Source organism: Eschrichtius robustus, chromosome 2, assembly GCF_028021215.1.
Source record: "Eschrichtius robustus isolate mEscRob2 chromosome 2, mEscRob2.pri, whole genome shotgun sequence".
In the NCBI taxonomy this organism is placed as follows: domain Eukaryota; kingdom Metazoa; phylum Chordata; class Mammalia; order Artiodactyla; family Eschrichtiidae; genus Eschrichtius; species Eschrichtius robustus.
In genome coordinates, this window is record NC_090825.1 from 50701743 (window position 1) to 50722777 (window position 21035).

Genomic DNA, 21035 nt, shown 5'->3' on the forward strand with positions numbered 1-21035 from the left:
GCATCCTAACTAGTTATTGTTCAGCATTTACTTGAACATCTCCAGTGTCAAGGACATTCCATTAAAATTTGAAGCAGCCCTGTTGATTATTTATTCCTCAAATCTGCCTTCCACTACTCCTCATTCTTTGGCCCATGTTTTTTCCTCTGAAGTCTCAGAGAATAAATCTGTAAATATCTGAGGATAACTATTAGACCTTTCCCCCAGACTCCAAATCTTCTCAACCTTCTTGTTGTTCTTAAGGTCTTTCTTCTTGAACTAGAAGATAGTAAAATTGGAACAAGGATTTGTTTACCTAATTATCATGTAAAGATGGAATATAACACAATATTTAAAACATACTAATGGAGAAAGGAAAAACTAATGAATGTGGAACATAGAAACCTGCTAAGGTGAAAGGGAAGAATGATAGAAGTAAGCAGAGCTGATATTTATTGAGTGCACTACTGTGTGCTAAACCTTAGGGGAGGAAATTTCTATATCCACATTCTCGCCTCAACCATAGAGGAACCAAATGAGGATCAAAGTATGTACTTTATTAACAGTAAAACTGTAGAAAACACATGGTACATTTTTCTTCTGCAAAAGAAAATCCAAGGACCCATCTGCAAGGAAGAATCAGTTTACAAAAATAAGCTTTGCATGCCTTAACCCAACCAGCTGCATGAAGGCTTGCAAACCTGGCTTACAGGCTCAGTAATCACACAGTGAAGAGAAAATAAAGCTTTGCCTTTCTGATCTGCCTAGTGCATATAGTTTGGAGCACAAAATCAGTGCACTGAGCACAGACAGACCTGGAGACAAAAGGACATGCCAAGTACAGTTGACTCTACCCAATAGAGAAACATGGTCAGGGACTCCAGGCTGTCATCTGTCACACTGGCAGATCACTCTTCCTTTCATGGGGAAGAGCAAGTAAGGAGTGGAGAGAGGGAAGGAAGCAATTCCATGGGAGGACAGAAGCTTACTGGAAGTTCTGCTTCTCTGGCTTACATTGAAGTGGGAAAAATAAGCGTTCTTTTCTAGTACTAGATCCCTTGCTAGGTGCTTTGGAGTGAATGAAATGTGAAGAGTAACATCTCTTTCTCAGTATTATCTCTGACCATCTATGCAAGAAAGCATTTACTGAAAGCCTGTTTTGAAGGGAAGCATCTAGGGAATGTACGTAGTGATTTAGACAGATGTCCCTGCCTTCCATGATCCAGTTTAATGTTGACAGGGATTTTAAAATTGCTTTCCTTAATGTCTTAAAACAATAATGACTTGACTCTCTTGGTTCATTTATCAAAGCAACAATGTCATATTTTCCTTTATTTCCAAAATTGGTTCTTCTATATAATAAATCATATTGGGAATATTTATTCCAATGGAGACTAAATTTGGTTGTGTACTGTCATTTAGAAGCTGATAATAATAATGGGAATATACTACTTAGTTATTTATACCTACCTCAAAAAGATTTGACATGTTTTAAAATATATATGCAGTGAAGTAAGAAGGCAATGGAAGTATTGAATGAAGTATTTCGTTTTAATATTCTGGCTGCCTAAGAAAAAATAAAATAAGCATACAATGAAATGATTCTCATGATCGATGGAAAGAAACATACCAACTCCTAAGGGCAAGAGAAGTTTTTTCCAGCACTTTAAAAGAAATTTTTTAATGTGATTTCTAGGCATATTGAGAGATAGAGTAGGCAGTGTCCTCAAAAGCATCCTCAGAGCAAATGCAATATCAGGTTTTCTAACATGGTATCTTATGGTATTCTTTGATAAGAGCTCAGGGCATATCAGAGTATAGATTAGAGAAAGCAACATTGCCAGTAGCCAAAAAAAAAAAAAAAAAAAAAAAAAAAAAATATATATATATATATATATATATATAAAATCTGGTTTTCCTATAAAAATAACTTCTAAAATTATATAAGTAATGCAATTTCATTATAGAAAAATCAGAGTATACAAATAAAATTATAAGCTCAAAATCCTCCATAGTCCTACCATTTAGAGATCACATTTATCGAGTATTCTTCCAGAATATTTTATATCCATATACTTAATCATTTTTTTTTGTAAAATGTTCATTTTGAACATAAGGCTTTTGTTTTACTTTTTAAAAAATATTTATTTATTTAATTTATTTTGGCTGAGCTGGGTCTTAGTTGCAGCAGCAAGATCTTTAGTTGCAGCATGTGGACTTCTTAGTTGCAGCATGCGAACTCTTAGTTGCAGCATGCATGTGCTCTCTAGTTCCCCGACCAGGGATCGAACCCGGGCCCCCTGCTTTGGGAGCGCAGAGTCTTACCCACTGGACTACCATGGGAGTCCCTTGTTTTACTTTAAATTCTTGTGATTATATCATGATCTACTTAAGCTATCTACTATTTAGTTTAGTTGTTTATCATTCATTTATTTGCTGATATATATGGATGAATATTTGCACACATCTCCAAGCATTTCCTTGTAATGGATTTCCAGGAGTAGAATTGGTAGTTAAAGCCTATATGTGTTTTAAGGCTATGTATATGTTACAAAATTATGCTCCAAAATTATTGCAAGCAGCAATATAATGGGCTTATTTTCTCAACACTCTGGACTATCCATTTTTTTTCCTTTTAAATCCCTTACCATGCCCTTTGCTGATTTTTCTTTTGGTCTGTTCATCATTTTCTTGTTTACTGCAAGAGGATTTTTTTTTTTCAGTAATGTCAGCTTTTGTCATATGTGGCAAATCACTTTCCTATTTTGTCATATGTACTTGAATTATGTTTATTATATTTTATGAATGTGCAGAACTTCTATATTTTATGTAGTCTTATGTAGCAACCTTTGCCTTTATTATTTCTAATTTCAAAGTTAGGTATTAAAAGGCCTTATCCACTACAGAATTACAGTAAATCCCCTACATATGAACGAGTTGTGTTCTGAGAGCACATTCGTAAGTCCAATTTGTTTGTAAGTCCAACAAAGTTAGCCTAGGTACCCAACTAACACAATCACCTATATAGTACTGTACTGTAATAGGTTTATAATACTTTTCACACAAATAATACATAAAAAACAAACACAAAAAATAGAACATTTTTAATCTTACAGTACAGTACCTTGAAAAGTACAGTAGTACCAGCTACATCACTGCTGCTTTTACGCTTGCTTCCAGACATCCTGAGCTTGAAATAAAGATACTGTACTACTGCACTCTATACAGTACTGTACAGTAAAATACACAAGAGTACAACCACTTGTAGAGGATGCACACATGTGATAACGTACGCCAGACACGTGAACTAACTTATGTGATTGGATATGTGAACACACGATCGCATATTTGAAAGTTCGCACCTTGAAGGTACGTATGTAGGGGACTTACTGTATATAAATAGTCTCTTTACCTATATTTATTTTGGTTTTCATTTTTTCCTCATTTCCCTACTCTTAATTCCAGTCCATTTATTATGGTGTGTGGTTTGGTTAAAAATATAGTACCTTTCAAAAACAAAACAAGAAAACCACAAACAAAAAATTATAATAATAAACCTTGTGAAATAGTTTTCTACTAATTTAGAAAGAATAAACAGCTTAAGTCATAATTTAAAAAAAATATATAGTCCCTTTATTCCGTGTCTGTAAGCATTTATCCCAGTAACAATTATTGAAAAATTCATTTTTTTCTATGCTGATTGAACTGCCTTTTTTAGGTAATGAAGATAATTACTAAAATGTTTCTGTGTTTTTTGGCAGCTGTTCTTTTCCATTCATATTTCTATCTTGTCCTATACCATTACTTCGGTCTTATAATTATTCTAACTTTATGTTTTAATAACTCACAAGTGAATTAATTTTATAAGTTGTTTGGGGAATAATTCACATTTTTAATTGACATTTTTATAATATTGTTATAATATTATAACATTGTTATAATATTGAAAGCATATTGCCTCTCAATAATATTTCTGTAATTTCCTTTCAAATGGCACAGCAAAATTCTTATTAGCTTTATGCCTGTATATTTTTGTTGCTACAATTGTAAATGGGATTTTTTTCCTCTTCTGGTTTCAGCTGCTTTTGTTGATATTTTGGGAGAAAGTCAGTTTCCAATCTTACACTATTCTGTTAACTTTACTGAACCCTGAGAATTATTTATTAAGTGAATGAATTAATCATCTCAGCTACCTAATGTCACCATTCCAATTGTGTACAAACCAGGGGACAGTTATTATCAAAGATTAAAGTGGGAAGGTTGTCATTTTCTAAAGGAACTGAAGATATTTGGCAAATGAATAAGGGGTTAGTTGTAATTTAGAGTAGTTCAGTGGATAGAGTTATGATGAAATTCCTTCCAGATTTATTCCATAGAGTGTGCTTTAGCAAAATAATGATTTAAACCTGAACTCTCAATATAACATTCAGTATTTAATGCAATTTTGCTTAAATTTCTTAACACTGTTAGATGTGATCTTGATAAAGTTCTTGATACACTAGAAGTTGAGAATTTGAAGTGGGAGAGCATATATAGAAGACAGTATAGAAGGCATTAATATCATTTGTTAGTGGAGGTCAAGATAATACTGTCAAAAGTTAATGGAGTAGCATGGATATATATATACTACCAAATGTAAAATAGATAGCTAGTGGGAAGCAGCTGCATAGCATGGGAGATCAGCTCGGTGCTTTGTGACCACCTAGAAGGGTGGAATAGGGAGGATGGGAGGGAGACGCAAGAGGAAGAAGATATGGGGATATATGTATATGTATAGCTGATGCACTTTGTTATCAAGCAGAAACTAACACACCACTGTAAAGCAATTATACTCCAATAAAGATGTTTTAAAAAAAAAAGTTAAATAAATAAAACTAGCAAATATGGAAAAAAAGTTAACAGAAAAACATACAAAAAAATAGGTAGTAGACACTATTGGTTGCTAATTCGTATCCATTACATCTTTCTTCCTAACATACCCTGAGTTTTATTCCAGTATTTAACTCCCTCAGCATAGGCCAGGTGGCTCCTGGGTAGATGAACCCATCTTTGGCTTTTTGGTAATCTATTCCTTTTGCCAGTGATAGGTTCATAAATGGGCATGTGATTCAGTTCTGAGTGATGAGGTGAGACTAAAATTTGCCTTTACTCTTAAGACATGAGATGGAAAAGCTAGTTTCTTCCCCATTAGACATAAACAAGAAAGTGTGTAATAGGAATAATTACTGGCAGCCATCTTATGAGCAAGTGGGGAACCAGCTTAGTATAAAGTCTTTATTTTGGATAGTAAAACTAAGGAAAGAAATGAACAACGGGTCTTGATGACATTGTTTAACCACCAAGTCAGCCGGGTTTGAAGCCTACCCTACCTTTGAATTTTCTATTACATGAAATATTAAATTTACTAATTAACTAAGGCAGTTTGAATAAATTTTCTATTAGTGTACACCAAGAGCATCCTAACTGATAAAAGCGTTCTGATAATAAAGGTAGACAATATAGAAACTAAAAATGATATTATTCACAAAAATTTGAGAGGTGAGAAGGGAAGAAGATATTGCAAAAGACCCAAATGCTCCTAGAAGGAAGTCAATATTATTTAAAGTTGATAAATTAAGAAATAGTGAAGAAGATTTCTGGAATGGTAGCGTGAGAAGCTTCATGGATCCTCACCCCAGCAAAACAACCGTTTAACTGGTGAAATGATTTTTTTTTCATTTAAGTCTATGGAAACTGTACTAAGGATATACAGCAAATAGAAAAACATTTATTTTTTTTTTAATCTACTCAAATCTACCACTATACTCGGTAAGAACATAGAGAGCCTGTCACATTTAGATATTCATATGCAAAGGAATGAATTTGGAACCCTCCCTCACACTATGAATACACACACACACACACACACACACACACACACACACACACACATATACAAATTAACTTAAAATGGAACAAAGACCTAAATGTAAGAGATAAAAATATAAAACTCTTAGAAGACAACGTAGCTGTAAATATTTTTTGAAATTGGATTGGGCTATGGTTTCTTAGATATGACACCTAACGCACAAACAGCCAAAGAAGAAATAGATAAATCAGACTTCATCAAAGTTAAAAACTTCTCTGCTTAAAGGGATATTATCAAGAAAGTGAAAAGATAACCACAGGATAAACGAAAATATTTGTAAGTCATATATGTGACAGGGGTCTAGTATCTAGAATATATTAAGAACTGTTACAACTCAAGAATTAAAAAACAAATAACCCTATTTTAAAATGGACAAAGAGTTTGAATAGACAGTTCTCCAAAGAAGATATAAAGATGGCCAATAAGCACATGAAAAAAATGCTCAATATCATTAGTCATTAGTTGCAAATCCAAACTATAATGAGATATCACTTCACAGTCACTAGGATGGCTATAGTTAAAAAGATAGACAATAACAAGTGTTGACAAGGATATGGAGATATGGAACTCATATATTGCTGGTTGGAGTATAAAATGGCAAAGTCACTTTGGAAAACAGCAGAATAAATTTTGCACATGGAAGACTCTAAGCCTGCTTGTGAGACTGGGAAAAGTTCTGATGTTAACTACAGTTCTTTTGTCTGTGGAGATGAAAAAGAATCCAGGATGGGCAGAGCTGAGGAGAAAGACCTCTGGATAGGGAAGACCTTTCCTATTGATTGACTGACAGCCTCGTTCTTTCAGACAAGGAACTCCCACATCAGCACCCCAACCGTAGGTCTGTTCAGAGAGGTGCTACATGCTGTATAACAGGGTCTGCAGGCCACCTTCATCAGCAGGCTGAGGAAGGGAAAAGGCTTTAAATGGAGAGAGGGTCATCCAAGTGAGGGGGTAGAAATCCCTCAGCCAAGGAGATTATGGTTTCGTTGTAAGGGAAGGCATCATATTTTCTTGAATTGACTTTATGACTGAAGCCTTCAAACCAAGCATGTCACTGCCCCTATTCTGGACTGACTCTGGAGAACACTGGTATGGGCAGTCCTACTATAGACTCAGTGTTCATTGTTCAGGGATCCCAGCCCATGCTCATATGGAAGATACAAGTGTCTCAGGTATTGCACAGGGAGCCACAGGGTCAGTACAACTTAACTCTCAATTGTGAAGTCACTCACTGCTCTCACCTCATTCAAATGTACCCAAAGCTCAGCAAGGAAGATTTCTACCCTTGTTCCACTATTTTCCTGCATTCAACCTCTGTCTCCTTTTTGACCACCCACTCCATGCCACTACCCTTGTGCCTTTACATGGTGGAACTAGATGCTGATAAGCAGAAGTGAACTCCATTGGGAAAAAAAGGAAAAGAAAATGGCTAAGTCTTGACCTTGTGTGTATAAGTCCCTAACTAAGTAAAGAAATAACATTTAACCTAATCTAGGATTTTAAGCATAAAGCAGGCTTATGATATTTTTCACCAGGGATATTTTGGCTGTCACAATAATAGGAGGATGCTACTGGCATCTAGTCAGCAGGGGCAGGGATGACAGATATCCTGCAGTGTTTGGGCCAATTCCACACAGTGACAAATTATCCTGTATTCTGTCTGACTCTGAGATGTCCTGCTGGGCTTTATCCAGGACATACAGCTCATCCAAAAGAACATCACATTTCCTCTTTTTATCCACTGTGACAACCTGTAATTGGTCTTGTTCTATTGTCCCTATTCCCATTAACAGCATTTCATACTTTCTCTTGTTCTATACCAAAAAGTCTGGTCTGTTCATTCTTATGCTAATAGTGGTTTTGTTCCTGCATTCATCCATGCCTCAACTTTTTCATTTTTCTGTTCATCTTGTACAGAATCATCACTGCCTCCAAAATCCACACTTATTCATTTTTTTTTATTGAGGTATAGTGGATTTACAATGCTGTGCCAATCTCTGCGGTACAGCAAAGTGACTCAGTTATACATTCTCTTTTTTTATATTCTTTTTCATTATGGGTTAATCACAGGATATTGAATATAATTCCCTATGCTATATACTAGGACCTTGTTGTTTATCCATCCTATATATAATAGTTTATATCTGCTAATCCCAAACTCCCAGTCCTTCCCTCCTCCACCTCCCTCCCCCTTGGCAACTTCAAGTCTGTTCTCTATGTCTGTGAGTCTGTTTCTGTTTTGCAGATAGGTTTATTTGTACCATATTTTAGATTGCATATATAAGTGATATCATATGGTATTTGTCTTTCTCTTTCTGACTTACTTCACTTAGTATTATAATCTCTGGTTGCATCCATGTTGCTGCAAATGGCACTATTTTGTTCTTTTTTATGGCTGAGTAGTATTCCATTGTATATATTTACAAACTCATTCTTTATCAATAAGAGTATCTATTTCATGATGTCTTTTAGTGTAGTCACTCTTGTGCTTTAATATATGGAAAAAAAAATTTTATTATAAAAAAGAAATAGAAAAATAAGCATAATGATTAGAGCAGTGTTTCTCAAATTTCTGTCATTTTCCTACCACCTTTACAATTTTTACTGTATCCACATACCACCAGAATTATTTTTTTACTTGAGGGTTTTCTTCATATCGACACATGTTTTTTTAAAAAAATACTTATTTTAGCCTCATCCTTAAAAATTTATTTGTGAATTTATGTATTTGATGTTCTAGTTTATACACTTCTTCTAATATACATTAAAATAAATAGGTAACTATGAAAATTTAAAAATTTTTCATTCAATTTCACCCTAAATCCTTTCACATCTGGCTAGTGGTTTGCAAACCAAGTGTTGAAAAACACTGCCTTGCACTTATGGAGATTAATCTCCAGAAAAAAGCTTGAAAACAGGAATATTTAAAACAGTCCCTGGGGATTGTGAGTGGAGCTAGAGATAGAGGGAGTGGAATAGATCTTCATTGTTGTTTTGGTTTTGGTTTTGGTTTTTTAAGCCCTTTAACATCATTTGGATCTTTTCAAACCATGGGCATGTGTTACTTTGACAGTTTTTAAAAATAAATAAGTAAACTGAGGTGCAGCATTAAATATGATGGTGGGCAGGGAGGATGGAGTCCTGTTTCTTTTCATACAGAAGACAGAGAATCATGGATTCTTTGAAGCCGAGAATGGATGCTGTGATAACCTTTTTTTTTTTTTTTTTAACATCTTTATTGGAGTATAATTGCTTTACGATGGTGTGTTAGTTTCTGCTTTATAACAAATTGAATCAGCTATACATATACATATATCCCCATATCTCCTCCCTCTTGCATCTCCCTCCTACCCTCCCTATCCCACCCCTCTAGGCGGTCACAAAGCACCAAGCTGATCTCCCTGTGCTATGCGGCTGCTTCCGACTATCTGCTTTGAAGATCCACTAGTATATCCCTATCCATAGGCTTTCAAAAGCCTTTTTCTAAATCTTGAAGTGTAACTTTAAATACAAAATAATAACAGTATACATCATAACAGTACAAAGTACTTAGCATTTTGTCTTTATCATACTAAGAGCACAATAAAGGTTATGGTTGAATTGGGCTTAATTTAGTAGATCTCCTCTTGGCCTTATTATTCCTCTAACAGAGGGTAAACTAGTTATTCTTGGGTAATGAAACAGTTACTGAAATAATTCTTAATGCTCCAGAGTCTTGAAGGACATCAATAAGCACAACTTAAACACAAGGTGGCTGAGATGAAAGCTTGGATAAATTCTCTAACCTAAGAAGTTCTTATAGTACTAGCAGATTTCTCCTGGGCCAAAGGGTTAAAGTATTTGTAACTCTTTTCCTATTCAGGTATAAAAATTATGGGTATAAAATATTGCAGTACCAAATATTAAGTGGAATTATTACATTAAAATGGATAAAATTTTAACTATAGTTTATCTACCTAATGAAATAGGAACTCCTAAATATTAACATCAGTTAAGCATAAATTACATTATGTAATGACTTGTGTATTGTAAAATCCATAGCTCCACTTTGACAAAGTGTCAAATATAGAATTTTTGTTTTTGGTTTGGTTTGGTCCCTGTTGTATGTGCCTCTGTCATCAGGCTACATATTTAGCTGGAGAATGGAACTTCCTAACTAGATTTTAACTTTGAACAGTTCACTAGGAAAGGGTAAGAAAATCAGGTTAAAATTTATATTCAGAGGATACATAGATAAATATTCATCAGTATTAATGAGATAGTCCTCGTTGGTCTCTCTTTCCCAACATTCAGAGTTCCTCTTGCCACCAAATCACATAGGACATGCAGTTACTAGGAGACCTTGCAGCCGCCCTAGGGTGAGAACCTGCCAGGTCTGAAGAGTTGGTTCTGAGGCTTATCTTACTCATATTTCTTTGAGTCAAAGTAGTCATATTCTGTTAAATACAAGCTGTAATAGCAGACTCCAGTTTTCTCTAACTGGTAGTGTTCCCCTCATAGATGAACCTTTCTGGGTGCTCACATGGGTATAAAATGAGTTTCACTAGGAGAGTCAGGGTCCCATACAAGTGAGACTTTCTTGCCCCTCTTGCAGAAGTGCAGATCAAGCATTGCCCTTGAAACCCTGAAGACAGATTTAAGATAGTTTATAGATTTTCATTGATATCTAGTGAAGTGAGCTCAAATGTCTATATATTAGCCCTTCTCTGTTCCTGTGTAAGGGAAAGATCTCAGATCCCCTTGAAGCAGCATCCTCACTCCGTTTTACTCCTGCTGCTGTAAAACAATACAAAGAAAACTATCTTAGATTGTATATTCTTGAAAAATTACTATTCATCATATTAAATATATAAACATATACATCAACATATTAAAGAATAAGAGTGAGATGAGACTAATCTAAAAGTTCTAAAGATCATCTCACAAGAGGTTACTTAAACTAAAAGCTATGTTTAAAATATAAGGGTTAAGCATCAGCTGGTAAAGATTGTTTTGTTAGAAATCTCCCTTTTTATACAAATGCCCACTAATTGGGACTCTTGATTCCCAATCTTGTCTATTCCTTGCAAATGTCCTTTATTGTACATTAATCTCCTGGAACCAAATAATGCCTGTGAACAAGCATGTCCAGTGCCTGTTGAAATGAAGGAAAGTTGGATTTCCACTCAAAATCAGGGCTCATTCTATATATATAATGCAAAACTCTTGGAGAAGTAGTCTTTTTTTTTTAACTTTTATTAAAACATGCTACAAATTTCTTTTTGTCAAATCATCTTTTTGCAACTTGCATCTTTGTGAAAAATGAAATATTATGTATCAAACAACATAGGACTCAGAAGGGAATTGTGGGGGAAAAAAAGCTTTCATAATAATGAGACATAATTTTAAGTAGGTAAACAAGGCCTTTAATAATCTAAATGAGATGGGTGGACACATATATCCTAGCCTTTTAAATTAGAACGTAATACCACTGGGTCTATCCAAATGACTGTGCCCTGTATTTATAGTAATACTCTTACTATATTCCCCTCCTTAATAGGACCCTAAGGCCTGAATTAACCCTATCATGGCACTTACCTCATAACTTAATGGTTACCTATTTACTAGATAGGATTTAATGCAGGTACTATGCCTGTTTCATAGTTTTAACTCTTATACTTAGCAGAATGCTTAAAACTATTACTAACAAATATTTGCTTAATTATAATTAGTTGTTTAAACATAAAATTGCCCATATTTAAGCAAAAAGCAGAAATCAGAGTTACACTACCCTATTGGTACTGCCTGTAGTTCAAAATTGTGCTGTGTATGTGGTTGTTCTTATTTTATTCTTTTTTTTTTTTTGAACATCTTTATTGAAGTATAATTGCTTCACAATGGTGTGTTAGTTTCTGCTTTATAACAAAGTGAATCAGCAACACATATACACACGTTCCCATATCTCCTCCCTCCTGCATCTCCCTCCTTCCCACCCTCCCCTTCCCACCCCCCCAGGCGGTCACAAAGCACCGAGCTGATCTCCCTGTGCTATGCGGCTGCTTCCCACTAGCTATCTATTTTACATTTGGTAGTGTATATTTGTCCATGACACTCTCTCACCCTGTCACATCTCACCCCTCCCCCTCCCCATATCCTCAAGTCCCTTCTTTAGTAGGTCTGTGTCTTTATTCCCATCTTGCCATTAGGTTCTTCATGACCTTTTTTTTTTTTTTTTTTTCCTTAGATTCCATATATATGTGTTAGCATACTGTATTTGTTTTTCTCTTTCTGACTTACTTCACTCTGTATGACAGACTCTAACTCCATCCACCTCATTACAAATACCTCCATTTCATTTCTTTTTTTTTTTATAAATTATTTTTTTTTGTTGTTTTTTTTTTTTTTTTTTTTTTTATTTATGGCTGTGTTGGGTCTTCATTTCTGCACGAGGGCTTCCTCCAGTTGCGGCAAGTGGGGGCCACTCTTCATCGCGGTGCGCAGGCCTCTCACTATTGCGGCCCCTCCCATTGCAGAGCACAGGCTCCAGACGCGCAAGCTCAGCAATTGTGGCTCACGGGCCTAGTCGCTCCGCGGCATGTGGGATCTTCCCAGACCAGGGCTCGAACCCGTGTCCCCTGCATTGGCAGGCAGATTCTCAACCACTGCGCCAGCAGGGAAGCCCCATTTCATTTCTTTTTATGGCTGAGTAATATTCCATTGTATATATGTGCCACATCTTCTTTATCCATTCATCCGATGATGGACACTTAGGTTGCTTCCATGTCCTGGCTATTGTAAATAGAGCTGCAATGAACATTTTGGTACATGACTCTTTTTGAATTATGATTTTCTCAGGGTATATGCCCAGTAGTGGGATTGCTGGGTCATATGGTAGTTCTATTTTTAGTTTTTTAAGGAACCTCCATACTATTCTCCAGAGCGGCTGTATCAATTTACATCCCACCAGCAGTGCAAGAGTGTTCCCTTTTCTCCACACCCTCTCCAGCATTTATTGTTTGTAGATTTTTTGATGATGGCCATTCTGACCGGTGTGAGATGATACCTCATTGTAGTTTTGATTTGCATTTCTCTAATGATTAATGATGTTGAGCATTCTTTCATGTGTCTGTTGGCCATCTGTATATCTTCTTTGGAGAAATGTCTATTTAGGTCTTCTGCCCATTTTTGGATTGGGTTGTTTGTTTTTTTGTTATTGAGCTGCATGAGCTGCTTGTAAATCTTGGAGTTTAATCCTTTGTCAGTTGCTTCATTTGCAAATATTTTCTCCCATTCTGATGGTTGTCTTTTGGTCTTGTTTATGGTTTCCTTTGCTGTGCAAAAGCTTTTAAGTTTCATTAGGTCCCATTTGTTTATTTGTGTTTTTATTTCCATTTCTCTAGGAGCTGGGTCAAAAAGGATCTTGCTGTGATTTATGTCATAGAGTGTTCTGCCTATGTTTTCCTCTAAGAGTTTGATAGTGTCTGGCTTTACACTTAGGTCTTTAATCCATTTTGAGTTTATTTTTGTGTATGGTGTCAGGGAGTGTTCTAATTTCATACTTTTACATGTACCTGTCCAATTTTCCCAGCACCACTTATTGAAGAGGCTGTCTTTTCTCCACTGTATATGCTTGCCTCCTTTATCAAAGATAAGGTGACCATATGTGCATGGGTTTATCTCTGGGCTTTCTATCCTGTTCCACTGATCTATATTTCTGTTTTTGTGCCAGTACCAAACTGTCTTGATTACTGTAGCTTTGTAATATATAGTCTGAAGTCAGGGAGCCTGATTCCTCCAGCTCCATTTTTCGTTCTCAAGATTGCTTTGGCTATTCGGGGTCTTTTGTGTCTCCATACAAATTGTGAAATTTTTTGTTCTAGTTCTGTGAAAAATGCCAGTGGTAGTTTGATAGGGATTGCATTGAATCTGTAGATTGCTTTGGGTAGTAGAGTCATTTTCACAATGTTGATTCTTCCAATCCAAGGACATGGTATATCTCTCCATCTATTTGTATCATCTTTAATTTCTTTCATCAGTGTCTTATAATTTTCTGCATACAGGTCTTTTGTTTCCTTAGGTAGGTTTATTCCTAGATATTTTATTCTTTTTGTTGCAATGGTAAACGGGAGTGTTTTCTTAATTTCACTTTCAGATTTTTCATCATTAGTATATAGGAATGCAAGAGATTTCTGTGCATTAATTTTGTATCCTGCTACTTTACCAAATTCATTGATTAGCTCTAGTAGTTTTCTGGTGGCAGTTTTAGGATCCTCTATGTATAATATCATGTCATCTGCAAACAGTGACAGCTTTACTTCTTCTTTTCCGATTTGGATTCCTTTTATTTCTTTTTCTTCTCTGATTGCTGTGGCTAACACTTCCAAAACTATGTTGAATAATAGTGGTGAGAGTGGGCAACCTTGTCTTGTTCCTGATCTTAGTGGAAATGGTTTCAGTTTTTCACCATTGAGGACAATGTTGGCTGTGGGTTTGTCATATATGGCCTTAATTATGTTGAGGAAAGTTCCCTCTATGCCTACTTTCTGCAGGGCTTTTATCATAAATGGGTGTTGAATTTTGTCGAAAGCTTTCTCTGCATCTATTGAGATGATCATATGGTTTTTCTCCTTCAATTTGTTAATATGATGTATCACGTTGATTGATTTGCGTATATTGAAGAATCTTTGCATCCCTGGCATAAACCCCACTTGATCATGGTGTATGATCCTTTTAATGTGCTGTTGGATTCTGTTTGCTAGTATTTTGTTGAGGATTTTTGCATCTATGTTCATCAGTGATATTGGCCTGTAGTTTTCTTTCTTTGTAACATCTTTGTCTGGTTTTGGTATCAGGGTGATGGTGGCCTCGTAGAATGAGTTTGGGAGTGTTCCTCCCTCTGCAATATTTTGGAAGAGTTTGAGAAGGATAGGTGTTAGCTCTTCTCTAAATGTTTGATAGAATTCGCCCGTGAAGCCATCTGGTCCTGGGCTTTTGTTTGTTGGAAGATTTTTAATCACAGTTTCAATTTCAGTGCTTGTGATTGTTCTGTTCATATTTTCTATTTCTTCCTGGTTCAGTCTCGGTAGGTTGTGCATTTCTAAGAATCTGTCCATTTCTTCCAGGTTGTCCGTTTTATTGGCATAGAGTTGCTTGTAGTAATCTCTCATGATCGTTTGTATTTCTGCAGTGTCAGTGGTTACTTCTCCTTTTTCATTTCTAGTTCTATTGATTTGAGTCTTCTCCCTTTTTCTCTTGGTGAGTCTGGCTAATGGTTTATCAATTTTGTTTATCTTCTCGAAGAACCAGCTTTTAGTTTCATTGATTTTTGCTATTGTTTCCTTCATTTCTTTCTCATTTATTTCTGATCTGATCTTTATGATTTCTTTCCTTCTGCTAGCTTTGGGGTTTTTTTTTGCTCTTCTTTCTCTAATTGCTTTAGGTGCAAGGTTAGGTTGTTTATTCGAGATGTTTCCTGTTCCTTGATGTAGGCTTGTATTGCTATAAACTTCCCTCTTAGCACTGCTTTTGCTGCATCCCATAGGTTTTGGGTCATCGTGTCTCCATTGTCATTTGTTTCTAGGTATTTTTTGATTTCCCCTTTGATTTCTTCAGTGATTACTTCGTTATTAAGTAATGTATTGTGTAGCCCCCATGTGTTTGTATTTTTTACAGATCTTTTCCTGTAATTGATATCTAGTCTCATAGCGTTGTGGTCGGAAAAGATGCTTGATACGATTTCAATTTTCTTAAATTTACCAAGGCTTGATTTGTGACCCAAGATATGATCTATCCTGGAGAATGTTCCATGAGCACTTGAGAAAAATGTGTATTCTGTTGTTTTTGGGTGGAATGTCCTATAAATATCAATTAAGTCCATCTTGTTTAATGTATCATTTAAAGCTTGTGTTTCCTTATTTATTTTCATTTTGGATGATCTGTCCATTGGTGAAAGTGGGGTGTTAAAGTCCCCTACTATGATTGTGTTACTGTCGATTTCCCCTTTTATGGCTGTTAGTATTTGCCTTATGTATTGAGGTGCTCCTATGTTGGGTGCATAAATATTTACAATTGTTATACCTTCCTCTTGGATCGATCCCTTGATCATTATATAGTGTCCTTCTTTGTCTCTTGTAATAGTCTTTATTTTAAAGTCTATTTTGTCTGATATGAGAATTGCTACTCCAGCTTTCTTTTGATTTCCATTTGCATGGAATATCTTTTTCCAGCCCCTCACTTTCAGTCTGTATGTGTCTCTAGGTCTGAAGTGGGTCTCTTGTAGACAGCATATATATGGGTCTTGTTTTTGTATCCATTCAGCCAGCCTGTGTCTTTTGGTGGGAGCATTTAATCCATTTACATTCAAGGTAATTATCGATATGTATGTTCCTATTCCCATTTTCTTAAATGTTTTGGGTTTGTTATTGTAGGTGTTTTCCTTCTCTTGTGTTTCTTGCCTAGAGAAGTTCCTTTAGCATTTGTTGTAAAGCTGGTTTGGTGGTGCTGAACTCTCTCAGCTTTTGCTTGTCTGTAAAGGTTTTAATTTCTCCATCGAATCTGAATGAAATCCTTGCTGGGTAGAGTAACCTTGGTTGTAGGTTTTTCTCCTTCATGACTTTAAGTATAACCTGCCACTCCCTTCTGGCTTGCAGAGTTTCTGCTGAAAGATCAGCTGTTAACCTTATGGGGATTCCCTTGTGTGTTATTTGTTGTTTTTCCCTTGCTGCTTTTAATATGTTTTCTTTATATTTAATTTTTGATAGTTTGATTAATATGTGTCTTGGCGCGTTTCTCCTTGGATTTATCCTGTATGGGACTCTCTGTGCTTCCAGGACTTGATTAACTATTTCCTTTCCCATATTAGGGAAGTTTTCAACTCTAATCTCTTCAAATATTTTCTCAGTCCCTTTCTTTTTCTCTTCTTCTTCTGGGACCCCTATAATTCGAATGTTGGTGCGTTTAATGTTGTCCCAGAGGTCTCTGAGACTGTCCTCAGTTCTTTTCATTCTTTTTTCTTTATTCTGCTCTGCAGTAGTTATTTCCACTATTTTATCTTCCAAGTCACTTATCCATTCTTCTGCCTCAGTCATTCTGCTATTGATCCCGTCTAGAGTATTTTTAATTTCATTTATTGTGTTTTTCATCATTGCTTGGTTCCTCTTTAGTTCTTCTACATCCTTGTTAAATGTTTCTTGAATTTTGTCTATTCTATTTCCAAGATTTTGGATCATCTTTACTATCATTATTCTGAATTCTTTTTCAGGTAGACTGCCTATTTCCTCTTCATTTGTTAGGTCTGGTGTGTTTTGACCCTGCTCCTTCACCTGCTGTGTGTTTTTTTGTCTTCTCATTTTGCTTATCTTACTGTGTTTGGGGTCTCCTTTTCACAGGCTGCAGGTTCGTAGTTCCCGTTGTTTTTGGTATCTGTCCCCAGTGGGTAAGGTTGGTTCAGTGGGTTGTGTAGGCTTCCTGGTGGAGGGGACTAGTGCCTGTGTTCTGGTGGATGAGGTTGGATCTTATCTTTCTGGTGAGCACGTCCACGTCTGGTGGTGTGTTTTGGGGTGTCTGTGGCCTTATTATGGTTTTAGGCAGCCTCTCTGCTAATGGATGGGCCTGTGTTCCTGTCTTGCTAGTTGTTTGGCATATGGTGTCCAGCACTGTAGCTTGCTGGTCGTTGAGTGAAGCTGGGTCTTGATGTTGAGATGGAGATCTCTGAGAGATTTTCACCGTTTGGTGTTACGTGGAGCTGGGAGGTCTCTTGTGGACCAGTGTCCTGAAGTTGGCTCTCCCACCTCAGAGGCACAGCCCTGATGCCTGGCTGGAGCACCAAGAGCCTTTCATCCACATGGCTCAGAATAAAAGGGAGAAATAAATAGAAAGAAAGAAAGGAAAAGGATAAAATAAAATAAAATAAAGCTATTATAATAAAAAGTAAGAAAAAAAATTATTAAGAATAAATGTATTCAGAAATTTTTTTTTTAATTTTTAAAAATAGATTTATTAATTTTTATAGTAAAAATAAGAAAAAAATTATTAAGACAAAAATTTATTAAGAAAAAAATTTTTTTTAATTTTTTAAAATTAAAAATATGAAAAAACTTATTAAAATTTTTTTTAATTTCTAAAAATAGAAAATAAGGAAAAAATTATTAAGAAAACATTTATTAGGAAAAAAAATTTGTTTTAAGTAAAAAAAAAAAAAAACACGGATGGAAAAGGGGAAAAATTAATATATCCTGCTCCCAAAGTCCACCTCTTGAATTTGGGATGATTCGTTGTCTATTCAGGTATTCAACAGATGCAGGCACATCAGGTTGTGTGTGGAGCTTTAATCTGCTGCTTCTGAGGCTACTGGGAGAGATTTCCCTTTCTCTTCTTTGTTCATACAGCTTCCAGGGTTCAGCTTTGGATTTGGACCCGCCTCTGCATGTAGGTCGCCTGAGGGCTTCTGTTCCCCGCCCAGACAGGACGAGGTTAAAGGAGCAGCTGATTCGGGGGCTCTGGCTCACTCAGGCCGGGGGGAGGGAGGGGCACGGATGCGGGACGAGCGTGCGGCTGTAGAGGCCGGCGTGACGTTGCAGCAGCCCGAGGTGCGCCATGCGCTCTCCCGGCGAAATTGTCCCCGGATCACGGGACCCCGGCAGTGGCGGGCTGCACAGGTTCCCGGGAGGGGCGGTGTGGAGAGTGACCTGTGCTCGCACACAGGCCTCTTGGTGGTGGCAGCAGCAGCCCTAGCGTCTCCTGCCCGTCTCTGGGGTCCGCGCTGATCGCCGCGGCTTGCGCCCGTCTCTGGAGTTCGTTTAGGCGGCGCTCTGAATCCCCTCTCCTTGCGCACCAGGAAACAAAGAGGCAAGAAAAAGTCTCTTGCCTCTTCGGCAGCTGCAGACTTTTTCCCGGACTCCCTACCAGCCAGCTGTGGTGCGCTAACCCCTTCAGGCTGTGTTCACGCCGCCAGCCCCAGTCCTCTCCCTGCAATCCAACCAAAGCTGAGCCTCAGCTCCCAGCCCCGCCCGCCCCGGCGGATGAGCAGACAAGCCTCTCGGGCTGGTGAGCGCTGCTGGGCGCCGAGCCTCTGTGCGGGAATCTCTCCACTTTTCCCTCTGCGCCCCTGTTGCTGTGGGATCCGCGCTGTTAGCCGCGGCTCGTGCCCGTCTCTGGAGTTCGTTTAGGCGGCGCTCTGAATCCCCTCTCCTCGCGCACCAGGAAACAAAGAGGGAAGAAAATGTCTCTTGCCTCTTCGGCAGCTGCAGACTGTTTCCCGGACTCCCTCCTGGCTAGCACCGAAGCCCAAGCCTCAGCTCCCAGCTCCCGCCCGCCCCGGCGGGTGAGCAGACAAGCCTCTTGGGCTGGTGAGCGCTGCTCGGCGCCGAGCCTCCGTGCGGGAATCTCTCTGTTTTTCTCTCTGCGCCCCTGTTGCTGTGGGATCCTCCATGGCTCCGAAGCTTCCCCCCTCCGCCACCCGCAGTCTCTGCCCATGAAGGGGCTTCCTAGACTAGTGTGGAAACCTTTCCTCCTTCACAGCTCCCTCCCACTGGTGCAGGTCCCGTCCCTATTCTTTTGTCTCTGTTATTTCTTTTTTCTTTTGCCCTACCCAAGTACGTGGGGATTTTCTTGCCTTTTGAGAGGTCTGACGTCTTCTGCCAGCGTTCAGTGGGTGTTCTGTAGGAGCAGTTCCACGTGTAGATGTATTTCTACTGTTATCTGTGGGAAGGAAGGTGATCTCCGCGTCTTACTCTTCCGCCATCTTGCACCTCCCCTTATTTTATTCTTTATGTTATGATACAGTGAAACTCATGGTAATACACCCTGTAATAATGTGAATTATGTTTTTATGTAGTTGGTGATTGACTCCTGCATTCAGCCAAGTCAAGAAGACTGGAACTTTTATCTTAACACTTATTTACTATTTCTATGATAGTGTCACGCAAAGATGCTGCTGTCTCCACTGGTACTGCCACCACATTTAACTAAATGTACCATTTGAGTAGACTTTAGAATCTTTCCAGGATATTCAGGGTTTTGTCGTTTTCTAGCATATTGAATGATATGAAATATTGATTACATCTAATACATTATAATGTGTATTGTAATAAGAAGCCTCTACTCCTAAGAGGTAGGGTTGGCAAAGGAGGAGATAAAGGTAGTTTTTATCACATTTTACTCCGAGCCCTACATCTTGGTCTGCCTTCAGATTTTTCTTAGTGCTTCCTCCAAATAATTCTGAGAAAGGTAGTACTGAATATTTTATTTGCTGCAAAATCCTGGAGTTCCAAGTTCAAATGCCACTTGAATGAAGCAACACTGTTCTATTGAAAGAACAACATCCTTGGGTAAGGTTTGTACAGTTTATAGCAGAATGAGATAAGGTTTAACCTATTTAAATAAATTCAGGTAATTTTAGAACAGAAAAGGATTTAAGGTCATTTCATCCAGTGGTTATCAAATTTGACTGTGCATCAGAGTCACCCAAGGAGCCTGTAGAAAGCACAGACTCCTAGGTCACATCCACAGCAATTCTGCTTCAGTAATATCTGGGCAAGGTCCTAGAATTTGTCTTTTTAACAAGTGCCCTCAGCAATTTTGATGCATAGCCAGGCTCCAGACACGTATTTTGGAATCAGTGATCTAGTACAATGCCCAGCAGACAGGAATTTAATTAATTTCTATATTTCTAGCTAGACCAGTAAAGTGCTAGGCACATAGCTATTGCAAAATAAATGTTTGCCAGAGATAGGGTAGAAAGCGAGTACAAAGAGAAGTTCAACAACTTATGAAAGGTGCCACAGTTAAGAAGCATTAGAACCCAGTTCTTGTTTGCCCCAGAAATGGAGGGACAAGGGCTTCTAGGTCCTCTCTTCTCCAAAGGCCTTTCAGATCAGTGTAATAAATAAAATCTTCCAACATCTCATAAGACTATGTTATGGACCCATGTATTTAAGTTCAACAAAATGTTGTAGGTACATCTCCCATCTCATTTTGCACATTTTAGTAAAGTAATTTCTCTGATCATAATTTTTGTAGGTATTATAAATATTTTTATGAACCCTTTTTTTCTTTGGTGCATTAATCACATGGGTTTGTTACGTAGGTTGAAAGTGCATTGTGTAATAAGTTCCTCGAAGCTAGATAACAAAAATATCACAGTTATCATTATTACTTTTACCTCTCTCAT

At 37.4% G+C, this 21035-nt stretch overlaps 1 protein-coding gene across 5 annotated transcripts in view; it reads left to right on the top strand.

Moving 5' to 3' along the window:
• RNF180 (ring finger protein 180) overlaps positions 1 to 21035 on the top strand; it is a 301957-nt gene that overhangs the window by 222165 nt on the left and 58757 nt on the right. The gene's annotated exons all lie outside the window — the stretch shown is intronic.